The sequence below is a fragment of the Sturnus vulgaris genome, chromosome 1 (genome assembly GCF_052056855.1).
Source record: "Sturnus vulgaris isolate bStuVul1 chromosome 1, bStuVul1.hap1, whole genome shotgun sequence".
NCBI classification, from domain to species: Eukaryota; Metazoa; Chordata; class Aves; order Passeriformes; family Sturnidae; genus Sturnus; species Sturnus vulgaris.
Window position 1 is genome coordinate 153,571,018 of NC_142243.1, and position 14,065 is coordinate 153,585,082.

At 39.2% G+C, this 14,065-nt stretch overlaps 1 protein-coding gene across 13 annotated transcripts in view; it reads right to left on the reverse strand.

Moving 5' to 3' along the window:
* The window catches only part of TSNARE1 (t-SNARE domain containing 1), a 451,500-nt gene that overhangs the window by 17,558 nt on the left and 419,877 nt on the right, over positions 1-14,065 (reverse strand). The gene's annotated exons all lie outside the window — the stretch shown is intronic.

Consider the following 14,065-nt stretch of genomic DNA (forward strand, 5'->3'; position numbering starts at 1 on the left):
TTTTTTTTGAGTACTCATTACAGAGGATGTCTTAATAAAGGATTTGAAGAGGAGTGGGGAAATAGATTTCCTTCTCTTTCCCTATCCAGGGATCTAGAAGGCAGAAATGCCAAGGTGCACTTGCTGCCTTGAAAAACAAAGGCTGACAATTAACATTTTTATTTAGAAACTGGTATAATTTTCTCCCCTCCAGTATGCACTAATTAGCTCTGGAAATGCAAAACATGTTTGTGTAACTTTGCGGGTTCTCATTTTCTAAACTTCGCAATCAGGAGGACTGAAATTCTTATTAATGCCAATCTTTTTGCTTAATGCTTTCTCTTTTGATTCCTTTGTTTGTTTGCTTGTTCTGTTTTAAGGGACTGTCAGTGGAAGAACTACACTTTGTAGAATCTGTTTCTAAAGTGAATAGAGAGATTTCCAAACTCCGTAAAATCACACTTCTTATGGTAAAGGAGGAGAGAAAGAAGGACAGTTTGCTGAAGCAAATATCCCTTGAAAAATTCAGAACCACATGAGCTACCCTCAACATCAGCAGAACATCACATTTCAACCATAAGAGATTCTAGAAAAAAAAAAAAGCTAAATATTCCATCACCAGCACATCCATCTCCTTTTGACATATGTCATTTCCCTTCTCCTCTTTGCCTTTAAAAGTCTTCTACTGCATTGCTTTCATAGCACAACTGGGGAAGAGACCTCAGAAGAGATGGCTTGAAAGGGAAACATCTGTCACAGGTCCTGGTGTCACATGTTAGGAGCTGACAGTTCATTTGCAGGTACAAGTCCTGTTTCTGTTACTTTCTCTTGCTTTCTAGCCCTGCTCACATTGTGCCATGAAGGCTTGAACCCCTGCATAATTTTATCCTGTGGGCTCTAAATATGAACTTTGTTCACAGAAGAATAGAATCTGAATGGTTTGGGTTGGAAAGGACCTTAAAGGTGATCTCATTCCACCCCCCTGCCATGGGCAGGGACACCTTCCACTGTCCCAGGTTGTTCCAAGCCCCATCCAACCTGGCCTTGGACACTTCCAGGGATCCAGGGGCAGCCACAGCTTCTCTGGGCAACCTATGCCAGGGCCTCACCACCCTCACACTAAAAAAATTTTTCCACTATCCAATCCAAACCTACTGTCTCTCAGTTTAAAACTACATGCTCTACAAATTATACAAGCCATGCCTGAACATTAATGAAAACTCACTGGGAAGTTGAGCTCTGAGGAATAGAACTCCCTGTTTTGCTACCCTTGTTTTAGGGATGGGATGGGATGGGATGGGATGGGATGGGATGGGATGGGATGGGATGGGATGGGCAACAAAATGCAGAAGGACCTCATGGAAACCTGAAGTGACAAACTGGAAAGTCCAGGTCTCACTTAAGTGTTATACAATAGGAAGCACTTAGAATGATCAAAAAACTTTAGTGATGTTCTGCCAAGAGGTACTGATCCCAAAATTGATTTAGAATCATGGAAGAGACCCATACTAAAACTGAACCATCTGACTAAAAGCTTTGTCCACACCTTCCTTGAACTCTGGCAGACTTGGTACCAGGACCACTACCCTGCTGAGTCTGCAACTGAACTCACTCTCAGAGAAGAACCTGAAAATGTCTTTTATCCTAATGGAAAACCTTAAAATCCTGCTGGTTGAAGATGTGGTGTGGCTCACTGGGTTTCCTTAAAGGCTATAAATAAATGCAAATTGTGGGGTGCTTTCCTCTTCTTTTCATAAAACATTTGGAAGGTGGAGAGAACAGCGCATTTAATTTTCTGTTTTAACAGTGGCTTGTTATATATGAAGTCGTTAGAAACAATTAAGTGATAATGCTGAACATTTTAATAATGGAATTAGAAACCTGAGGAAGTACAGGAAATGTATAATCTACGTAATTTGGGTCCCAATTCACTCAGTTCTGCTGCTGCTACTGCCCCTTGTAGCTTCATCACAGCAGACTGTGTGCTCCCTGTGACCTCTACCTTGGCACAGTGAGCAAGACTTTTGAATTCAACTCCATTTGTGGGAATAAATAAAAACTCCTTGGATTTTAGTATTAAATCTAGTTGGCAATGGGCTGGATTGGGTTTGTGTTCAAATAAGAAAGTCACATATTTTCAAAATCACAAAAAAAAATCAAGGAAAACGAGAGAACAAACCACATTGTTTACGGCTCGGAATGAAATTTTTTGGGATAACTCATTCAAATTCTCTTTTGACTTTTGAACCAGTAATCTTGTAAAGATGAGAAAAATGTGTCACAAAATTTCTATATTTTTTTATCCCTATTCTGATAGCTGCAGGTACTGTGATCTGCCTTAGTAGAGCACAGGACAGGGATCTCTGGGTTATTTTAGATCTTTTAGAAGATGCACACAAGTTCAGCTTTTGATTTCAGCTCTGAAAAGAAAAAAAAAAGGAGTTTGGTTTCCTGTGTCTGCAGCATCACTCAGTCCTTCTGGCACCAAACACCAACCAGCTGCAAAGTTCATTAAAAAACAATATCCTATCATGAATGGTAACATCAACACCCAAGCAGAAACCAGCCAGCAATGGGACTTTTTTCTTTTTCCTTTTTTTTCCTTCAGAACAGCAAAACAACAACAAAAAAGACAGAAATTTAGTCAGATTAATATTTCATCACCCAGTTTACTTCTCCACTTTGAACACAAATTGATGCTTCAGCAGGACTACAAGGCAGGCAGCCACCTACAGAACTTCCCCAGGCAGAAATCATATGTACTTTTTGAAGTTAAACAGAAATAAGACATTGACAATTTTTTCCGTTTTGTTCCCCTAATTGCCAGACAAAGTGCAATTTTCTGTTCTGTTCTATCAACCAGATGCCCTTGTCATCCACCATCGTGCTACAGTAATGGAACTTGACGTCCTCTTTGTTGTTCCTCACTGCATTTGTGTGACTCACTGCTCAAAATAAAAATGTACTAAGAATACCAAAGGTTGTTGTCATAGAATAGTTATGAAATTCCTTTCATCTAATTGCTTTCAGTTTTGTTTTTTGCCTTTTTTTTTTTCAGTGCTGGGGCTTTTGAAGTCGTCTTGATATGCTGTGAGCACTCAGCCATGGGGTTATGTACCAGCCAACACATGAGTTTTCAGCAGAAATCCTGCTAAATATAGTTTTCCAAGATACTTTGGCACCTCAAGAACCAAGTGCAGACCTGAGCAAAGTTCCCAAAGATATGAAAGCTTCAAGATTTCTTTTGAATACTTTACTCATTTGAAAAGCTGTCCAGAACTGACAAATGGCCACAAATTACCCCACAGCACTACAAATCAACTGAAGTTGTGGTGCTCACCACTCGAGGCATTGGAGCATCACAAAGGTTAAAAAGAAAGGAATTGTGCCATTGGCTCTTGAAGCCAGGACACAAAGATGAGAGTAAGTAGGAGAAATTCCTTTCATTTGTTAAGAATAAAGAAAACAAAGCATTCCATAGCTGCTTTACAGCTCCAGGTCAGTAAAAATCTCAAACCAACTTTTATTTGTGAGGCCAGTCCAAGAGAGAAATTTCACTTGGAAAGATAATGACACATTAAAAAATAGACTGGGGTGGAGTGGAGTGGATTGGAGTGGAATGGAATGGAATGGAATAGAATAGAATAGAATAGAATAGAATAGAATAGAATAGAATAGAATAGAATAGAATAGAATAGAATAGAATAGAATAGAATAGAGCAGTTCAGTAGGAATGAGCCTACAATGGCCATCCAGCCCAAGCGGTTTATTTCTAAGTTCAGATCACTTTTCTTCTTTACAAAAAAGTAGATGCACAAAAGTCAAAGCAAGGACAACAAGTACTGAAACAAAACTGAGGGACTGACTCATGGGAAGAAACATTAAATTTTAATGTATTTAATTTTCCTTAGTAATTTTGGAATATGGTGAGAATTTGCAGCAATGGCAAATGTAAAATTAGAGGTGGCAGGTCGAACATTTAGAGCCCAAACCAGAATGAAGTGAAGAGATGGTGAGGATGGAATGACTGGTAAAAGGAAAATAATCTCCCAAACAAGAGGAAAAGATTGGGAGGCTTATTATGCAAATGCAATGACATGGTAATGTAGTTAAAAGCATGTAAAAATCACATTTTACCAAAGTCGGTTTATAACTCAGAATTGATGAAGAATTATATAGAATTATGGAGTAGGAATAAATTGAAAAGCTGTGTTCCAAATGACTGACAAATCCCACACATAAACTCACATCTGGACTGTGAAACCCATTGCCCTGTGATGCATTTCAGGTTTTAGTAGAGCAGTTCCTAGAGGGGTGGATAAAAATGCTATCAAACTTCATTAAAAAAAAAAAAAAAAAAAAAAAAAAAAAAAAAAAAAAAAAGAGCATATGACACTTTCACTATTAGTTTTAAACCCGAACTTTGGGAATTAGCAATTAGTATGAAAGCAGAGTTTAGTCAAGGTGAGAGAGGAAGCATTTTTGTCTTGTATTTAAAGTAATCTGCATTTTATTCTGAATATCTGCACCTGAGCTCAGGGATGCTCCTCTACTGTGATTCCAGCCTAACTCAAGCCAAGGAGGTTGTGGACTGAAGAGTAAGAATAGAAGTAAATCAATAACGTTCTAGCAAGAGGGGAGAGGTGAAAATCCTGAAGTGAGATACATTTATAACAAAACCAGACAAATTACTTCACCACAGCACCTCAGCCAGACAGGAGCCTCTCCCCACAGCATCCCAACTGCACTGTGGCAGCCCCATGGCCTTAGAGATAACTTTTCACCTTCAGGTCCTGTGAAGTTTATATATATTCTTATTTTCAAGGATTTTATTTTTTCTGCATTCACCCTTATACCTTGCTCTCACAAGATTTGATGCAGGCCTGAGTGAGTCAGAAATTACACAAAATCGTTCTGAACCTAGAATGGGAATCATAGCACAAATTAAAGAAAAAAAAGGAAAAAAAAAGGAAAAAAAAAGCTACAAATTCAACTATTTTAATGGTCAAAAGAGTTTAAAAAGAAAATGCAAGATTCTTAAATCTAGAAACAATAACCTCTGTTTGAACAGGGGCCAGAAGGACTCTGCTACACTCCTGAATGTCTCATTCCAGGTACAGTGAATTGTTAATAAAAATTTGCTTGAGTTCTGGAATGACATACTCAGGCTTCCATCCCAGGGGAGTTTTACTGTGTTTTGGGTATCAGATGGTGAACATAAAACAGAGTTTAAGACTCCTTGCAGGCATTTTGAGCCACAAGGAGTTCAAATGGCTCACCAAGGGCTGTATGATGAGCAGATGACAGAATTCACTTTTCATCACAGAAGTGGATAATATAAAGCTCAAAATTCTGCTGCAACAGCTGTTGAAGACAGTGACCCATGTGCTTTAGTACCATTTGTTTTGCATGTATTTATATATAATTAGACAGCACAGTTCCAACCTTTTTATGCTGAAGTTGCCTACATTTATTTCAAGCTTTAATTTCCGCTCCCCAAGGATTTATCTCCATTGTCACATGGTTTATCGTGGATGTTTGATCACTGGTTATCTCTAAACAGAAGTAGGAATGAATTGGCTTTGTCAAAATCCTGGGTTTTTTTTTTTCACTTCTTTTTCTCTCAATTTTGCTGACTTCTTTCTTTTTTTTTTTTTATTATTCTCTTCTTCTCCAAAGTTTGAAATGTGCAAGTGTATCCATTGCTGGAAATAACCTTAGCTTTAATAGCCTCATTGATAAGGCCATAAGGGGGCACATAACCATTTAAATGAGCTTACCCAGAATGATTCGCTGCCAGAAATGCTTGAAACATCCTGTGCATCTCTGCCTCCCTTTCAATGAGGGTCATTCTTTGCTTGCTGATTACCACAGATCACCTCATATAGCAATGCAAACTCGGTAAACTGATTAAACTTTGCTCTTTCCTATCCCCAGTCCTAAAATATTCTTCAGATGCCTTACAGAGAAATTCTAATGTAGACATTTTTCAAACAGGGGACTGATACTGGCAATGGCACCCAGAATATTGCTTTTGTCATTCATCTGAAAAATAGATGCAGGGCTGGATTTGCCTTTATTTGCTGTAAGCATAACGATGTCCACTTCTAAATTCTTCAGATATTTAAAATTCTTTAGAAATGTCACCTTCCTGATCCATCCAGTTGCTCCTGTCTTCATCCCACAAGCTCTCAGGAAGAGCAGGCAAAGGCAATGCCTCTTCCATGCTTCCCTTGACTTTCACTCACAGGGAAACAACCATCCAAAGACTTGGGTATCTGCAAAGCTTCTGGGAATGCACATCTGCTGCTAAGACCTGTTGTGAACCTACAGGCTGTCATCTGCCTCGGCTCTCAAAATAAAACTGGCATAAAGCATCAATAATTCAGCATCCAAATGCCACCAATCACTTTTGACAAAAAAATCTCTGCACTTCAGGTCCTCATTCATAAAATCTGATCAAAAAAGGGTGATCCTACATAAAAGGGGTGCTCTTGATATGTAATGGTTAAGGGAGACATGGATGTTCCCAGAGAAGATTAACTTTTAATGCTGAGTTTGAGCAAATTGGACTTGTGACCACATGGTAAAAATGAGAGAGAAATGTCTGAAATGATTATTCACTGCCCACTCACCATCCTGTGCCTAATGTCACGTTCCTTAGGTGAGTGAATTTTATATCATACCAGAATCTATGCAAAACAGAACTGAAATACATTATAGAAGCAATATAAATTTTTACATTTTCAAACCATTAAGCAGTTTAATTTTTATACATTAAAGTTCTTTTAAAGATCTACATCTTTTCTTGTATAATTTATACTGATTTCATATGAAACACACTCCTGCTTTGTTATTGAATCATGTGATTATTTCTTCTTAACAGATTAAATTAACGTTGAATATATGTGGAAAAGTGGTAATCCCCACGTGTCAAGTATTGTTTCATTTTACAGTACCACCAGACAACACTGAAAGTCAAGCTCTGAATGCACATTTCTTCATTCAGACATGACAATTCTCTTTGTCTTCTCTTTTAGGTGCTTTGCCACACCATGCCACACATTTTTTTGGGAACAGCCAATTTAAATCCAAACGCCAAAGAATTCCTCTCCTGTTAGGTTCCAATTAGGATTAGCCCTCACTACACAGCTGGCTGTTCCCCTTTTATGAGGCTCATCTTGCTTTGCAGCCTGACTGCTGAAGGCTCATTGCCTCTCCCTGGGTGTCAGATTTAACTCGATGGGATGTGCCTTCAGGGGGTTCTTACACTCCCTGTTGGAGGAGCCAGTTGCCAGTGGAGTTTAGAGATTCCAATATATTCATTTTGTCAAGGCTGTGTTAAAAATAAACCAATCCCTCTCTTTGTGTGGAGAGGCTGAGGTGCCTTCCACATTCGTGGCAACTTTCTTTTGGTGTCTGCAGGATGTCCCTGTGATTTCAATACCACTGCTCACATTTCACTGAATTTAATTGCTTAATGCAGGACTCATTATTGGCCTGGTGCTTCCCTGTCAGTGCTCTGAACTCTCCTCCCTGAGCAAGGACAACCGAAGCATTGTGCAGTAGCTGCTCACAGTGTCATTGATTAAGAACCAGAACAAAAGGGGTTTCCTTGCTCTTTTCATAGATTATCGTCGTCCAGGTGTTATTAATTGAGGTTGGAGTCTTTAGGTTGTTTATAACTGATGCTGCCCAGGTGTGGTCTGCAGCTGTCTCACTGATCTCTTCTCTCTGGTGATCAGTGACATGACCTGAGGGAATGTCCTGAAGTTGTGTCAGGGGAGATTTAGGTTGGATATTAGGAAAATATCACCCAGAAGGTTGTTGGGCACTGCAACAGGCTCCCCAGGGCAGTGGTCACAGCAACAATCTGATGGAGCTCAAGAAGTGGAAAGTGTTTGAGTCCAGGCTGGATGGGGCTCTGGGCAACCTGGTCTGGTGGAAGGTGTCCCTGCCCATGGCAAGGGTTGGAACTGGATAATGTTTGAGATCCCTTCAACCCCAAACCATTCCGTGGTTCCTTTACCCTCTAGAATTGGACCTACCAGCATCTTCAAGGGAGCACTGCTGAATATCAAGCCAGCAGGGACAGGACCACACAGGCTCTGCTCTCAGACTCTCATCCATTACACATCTCACAAAAAGAACAACTCAAGCCAGGATGAACTGTGAGAAAATCCCTGTAAAAGTGAATCCATTGCAGCAGAGTTTGGGAGCAGTCGAGACCCTGCCACCAACAGGAGGTCCCAGCAGATAACAACATCTTTCAAATATGTCTTCATATAAAGAGATGGTTCTTTTATCTCTCCTGCCAGGGAAGCAGGTCAGGAGAAGCTCCAGCAGCACTTTTTTTCTAAAGATGCTCAACAGGAGCCTCGCTGCAGAGATTGAGATGAAAGTGGTCTCAGCTTCTCAGTGCTGGAAGGTTCAATTTGGTGGAAGTCACTTTGCAGCCTCTCCAAAGCAAATCAGCAGCCTCATGCCCATTCCTGGGAAGCCTTGATGGTTAAAGGCACCAATGACTGTGGCTGTGCTGCTGATATTGTCTGGAGAGGTGCCAGGGGATAAATTCTTCATGCCACTCAAAGAGTTTAGTGACTTTGAGAGACAGCACAAAGTCTTGTACAACCTTAGGTGAGAACCTAATCACTCAAGAATTTTTTGAGCTTTGATTACACTTTTTCCCTCAAAGATGAAATATGTGCACTTATGTATGTATATGTATATAGGCAATTTTACCCAAACTACATAAATTAGCAGTTCAAATTCAGGATGTGAAATGGGGAGGATGTGACTGAGGATGTGAAATAAGACACACCATTCATACATTGAACAGGGATCTGGAACAAAACTTTTCTCTCAACCATGAAAGCTGTCCTTTCTCCCTGTTTTTCATTTTCCCTTCCTTTCTTGTAGCATTTCTCGTAACCCATCACTTCAGCCTGCTCTGTGTCCATGCAAAGGAGACTGTTGTGATTTTAGGTGCTCAGGGATGGTTTTTGCAGGCTGTAGAGTCCTCCCATGTGCTGGGTGAAGGATCCAAGTTAATAAAGACAAAACTAACTTTTGATTCTTCTTGTTCTATCTCTCCTGATTTATCTTGGGGATTTTCTAAAGTTTTTTAGAATTTAATGCTTAAATTCACCTAGTATGGCAACTTTTAATGTTAATCAACCTCATAGCTCTGCCTGTCATTACAGCTCCCCTGATGTCCCAGCTTAGATCCCCTCGTGCTTTGTCCTGTTTTGAGAGACTGGAGAAGAGGCAAGAGCTGAATAATCTACTCTGCTAAGTGAGAGCACTTTTAAACACAATGAGAGTTAAAGTGTCAAATTTTCATCCTGTTGTCTCCAGACAGAACTGGGAACAAAACCACTGCAGGATCAATCAGTGGAACAGAATCACAGAATCATTAAAGCTGGAAAAGACCTTTAAGATGATCAGATCCAGCTGTCAGTGTCCTCAAGTGCCACATCCATATGTTTTTGAGCACTTGGAGACTCCATCACCAAGTGGTTTGGCTGATGAACTTCACTAGATACTGTCCACATAGCCATGGATCTGGGTTTTTTGATTCTTTTTCTCTTCAATTCTTCTCTGAAGGTTTCACATAAATCTACCTGAATTTTTAGGGGTTAAATACGAAGTTGTATTATATTACATTATACGGGTCACAGAATTCTATTCTTTTCTTATCCCTTCCCTTGTGTCACAAGGCTGGAGAAGTATGTTCCAAGAGAAAATGCTTCTGTTCTTGTATTGAAGGACAGACATAAATAAAAAGGCAAACCTAGAAGTTATAATTGGGCTTGAAATAGGTTTTTCTTTAAATTTATGGATTAAAAAGAAAAAACCAAAACCAACCAAACAAAAACACACAAAACCTCCAAAAAAACTTCTGTTAACAATAGGAAAATAAAGGCTTTGGGTTTTGCAAAAAAAAAAAAATAAAAAATAGGAGGATAAAAATCTATGCTTAAATATTTTCAAAAGAAAATAAAGGGAATAGGAAAGTTAAAAAACTTAATTTCCATTTAAAATTTCAAAGTTAAGAAACAGAATAAATTAAAAGAAACTGAAACTGAAATATCCAGGTTGACTTCTAGTCTTAATCTTTTTTGTATTCTTCTAACAGCTTTTTTTAAAATTTAAACTATGATTTGGCTTGATATATTCCCCCTTTTCTTATGTTTTAGATCTATTTGACATTACAAATGCCCAGGATTTTCTTAAATATTGGAATAAAAATTGACAAAAATAAAAGACTATTAAACAATGGGATCAGCAGGATCCCATACCAGAAGAAAAAATAACTTCTCTGATCACCTTGAGTAAATTAAGGATTTAAATAATGAAAAAAACACTTCTTGCTAGGTTTTATCACCATGATGTGTCAGAGGGAGAGATCCTACAGATGCTAAACCCACAATTTCAACCCTTTAAAACCAGCTGCAAACACAACTCCCTGCTGTAGACTGAAGTTCAGAAACATTGTACAACTCTAGAGGACAATTCACCTGTGAGTGATCCCCAGTTTTAAATTCCCTGCAGCACAAGAGTTTTTAGCTATAATCTCTATCCCTTATTTCTGCCCTCACTGCAATAGGTGCACAGAGAAGAATTTTCTCCTGTGCCCAAGTGCAATTCTGCAGTTTGATGTGTCAGCTCTAAAGTTTTTGGGAATTATTTAAAGAAGTATTTCCTACAGAATTCCTCTTGACACCTCCCAGGCTACCCCAGATGTCCTACAAACTATCTTCCCAACATAATTTAAAAAGCTGACACCTTTTCTCTGCAGAATCCTGCCTTAGACATTTCCCTACTATTTTCATAACTCTGTCTTCTCTTCCCCAGTGAATTAACTCGAGTTTTGCCATTTATTTCCATGGCTACAGGACCTGGCCTGGAGACCAGGCAGGTCTGGCCTGGCATCTGATCCATGCTCTAACACTGGAAAAAGCTATGGTGTCCTAAAATTACAGCATTTCTGGGTCTTCTCCCAAAATGCTGAACATGTTGGGTTTAATTTCCAGAAAGTTCCAGAAAGCAATGAGTTTTTTGTTTGTTTGTTTTTTGTTTGTTTTGTTTTGTTTGTTTGTTTTGTTTTGTTTCTTTGTTTTGTTTTGTTGTTAGGCTTTTGTTTTGGTTTGTTTGGTCTGTTGGGTTTTTTTTGTTGTTAGTTTTGTTTTGTTCTCCTATTTTACATATGAGATTATCTAGGACAGGTAATGCAATGAAACCATGGTTAAACTGTTCCATGGGAAGCCCTCAGCTGAGACATGAGAGGCTCATCTTGTACCCACAGATATTCCAACCTCTAATTGTTTCCAACCAAAATGAGGATCAGCTGATGGCAATGATGGTGGCATTAGGTGTGGGGAGGAAGATTTTCAAAGGTAAAAGCACAGTCTCTTTCTCTCTGTAAACCAATGAGTTATAACATTCTACACTTGATTTGGACCTTTGAAGTTCTCTTTTTTTTCCTCCCTTAAAAAGATTATATTCCTGCTGACTCATTCTGTGCAGATCCTTTATCCACATAAGCACTAAAACTTATAAGAAATCCACATGGCTACACAAGCCCGTGTTTATGCATGTGCCAAAATAACTCCAGATGATAGCTTGAAACCACCAGCATAACTCAAACAGCATCAAGGTAAATGCATCAGCTTCAGACTGAGAGGGAAAAAGATTGTGAGATCCCTCCTGAACCCCAACACCTTTTAGGCTAAAATACCCTTCCAGATTTCCATTCCCTCCTACCTGAGGTATTTCTGAATTTAAGCAGCTCTGCAGGTAGCACAGCAGCAATAACCAATGATGGAGAGATACAAAGTTCTGTGAAGAGAGCACTTGCAAAAGCCATAATCCTGGAGAAATAAGAGTTCCCCTGTATCATTTAGCAGACTGAGAATTCATGATTTTAAGTGTCTTTTTTTTTTTTTTCTCTCTCTATGCATAAAGAAGATGCACATCCTGTATTGAGCATTCATTGGTTTGCACTCTTCCCCCAATTCCTAAAGAGTGTGCTTAAAGTGAGAAAGATATTGCATGAGTGGAGTGCTGGCATTTTTCCCAGCAAGGATCTGAGCACTGGCAGTTTTCCTGAACTAAGAGGGACATTTCTATTTTGTCCGTTTCTGTTTTACTTGAAGAAGGATAAAAAAAAAAATAAAAAAAATGCAGCAATAAAAGGAATCAAGAAACCACCCAATCCTGCAGTTAATTCTCCTTCCACGTCCTGCTAGCTCACTCCAACACGTGCTGCAGTGTCCAAGCCACTCTCTCATTTTCCTGGGTGTCTCTGCATAGCACACCTCTGTGTTGTGTTCCAGGTGGTGCCTGTGGAGTGCAGCTGTTCCCAGCTTCAATCTGAGCAAGCAGCTCCACTGTCAAAAGGTTTTTCATGAGAATCATTCCGTGTCTGTGATCAGCATCATTGCCTTCCTCTATATTTTGTTCTGTGTTTCTATAACTTGCAGAGGCAGAGCAATTAGTCTGGCGTGCAGCCTCTGTCTCAGTGCATCCTGTGAATTTTTACAGGCTAGTTTAATGATGTTTGCTGGTTCGTTCTCAAACAGTTTTCAAATAATTCCTGTCATTATAATTGCTCTTTTGGCTGCCACTGAGCTCTGAGCTGGCTTTTTCAGGTGATGACTTTATGATTCCTCCCCCAAGCTGGAATAGGTAATTTGAGTTCTGACAATAATTATACACTGTTTCCATACTTTTTTTCTATGCACCCATTTTTGTTTTCGTCAACAGTGAATTTTATTCTTTTGAGCAGTCATTGAGATGATTTGAAGACTCTTTAGCCCTAAATAACCTGAATAACTCTCCGTCAGCAGTAATTTTACCAGATCATTACCTCGCTTCTTGAAAGAGCATTATGCACAGCAAAGCCAAGGCTCCTGTTCATAATTTCCACCACCATGAAAATTAATCACCTTCTTTCTGATCTCTTTTGTTTCTGATCTTTTTCTCACAGTTAGTTATCAACCTTCTCTCTTACATTGTGACAGCTTCCATAAATGTGGGTGTGGAAGCATTTCTTTGGTGCAGGACACTGTGGGAATCAAAGCCCCCTGTGCTGACCACTTGTTCTTGCCTGTATATTGTGAGCTCTGACTCTCTGCATTTGACCCTCTGCTCAGTTTAAAAAAAAACAACAAAAAAACCCAAACAAACAAACAAACAAAAAAAAAACCCAAACTTTTTTTCTTTTATTTTTTTTTTCTGTTTCACTTACCCAGCAGTGCCTAAGGTTCCTCTGAGACATTATCCTGCTGGATTGTCATTTAAAGTTTGTAACACTGAAATTACACCAGCCAGGCTGAGAGAGACTCATAAGAGGAGAACAGACACAGACAGAATAGGAGCAAAGCAGAGGCTGTGACAAAACCCCAGATAAAGAACAGCATATGGAATTGCAAACCTGTGCTGATATAAAACCAGATAAACAGGCAGGGATGCATTTCCAGTAAATCTCCAAGGATATGATCTCCAGTTCTGCAGTCCATTCTGCTTACACTGCACACCCAGCTGTCTGAAAAAGACATTGTTTTGCTCATCCCAATCTTGCCCTAAAACATCTGATGGGTTTTATAACATCAAGTTTATTTGTCTGCTGGGCAGGAGCCCCTTTGCAAGTCTAACAGGCTGAGTTATGGGGACTGACTGGGTCAGTGAGATATTCCCTTTGCCTCAGTGCTATCAATGATAGAATAACAAGAATTTCAATAGGCCACACTGGCAATCAATGTAGGACTCATCATTTGAAAGAGAAGTCACTGAGAATTAAGCTGTCCTTCATTCCTAAAAACATCTGCTTTCACTTTCAAAATACTTTGAGTTTTCATGGGTACAGGACTGTTATTTTCCTACTGAAGGAAAATAACTGTACTGAAGGTGCAGCACTATAAATAAAGGGTGCAAAAATTTATATATTGTTTTCTTCCTGGTTGTTCAAAATCTGAGTAGTTTGTGTGCCTGGCTAAAAAGACATCAATGTATCTTGCTGTTTCCTGTGTAAGACATTTTCTCTGATTAAAAATATGGATAATCTTCATTTTCAGAGGTAACC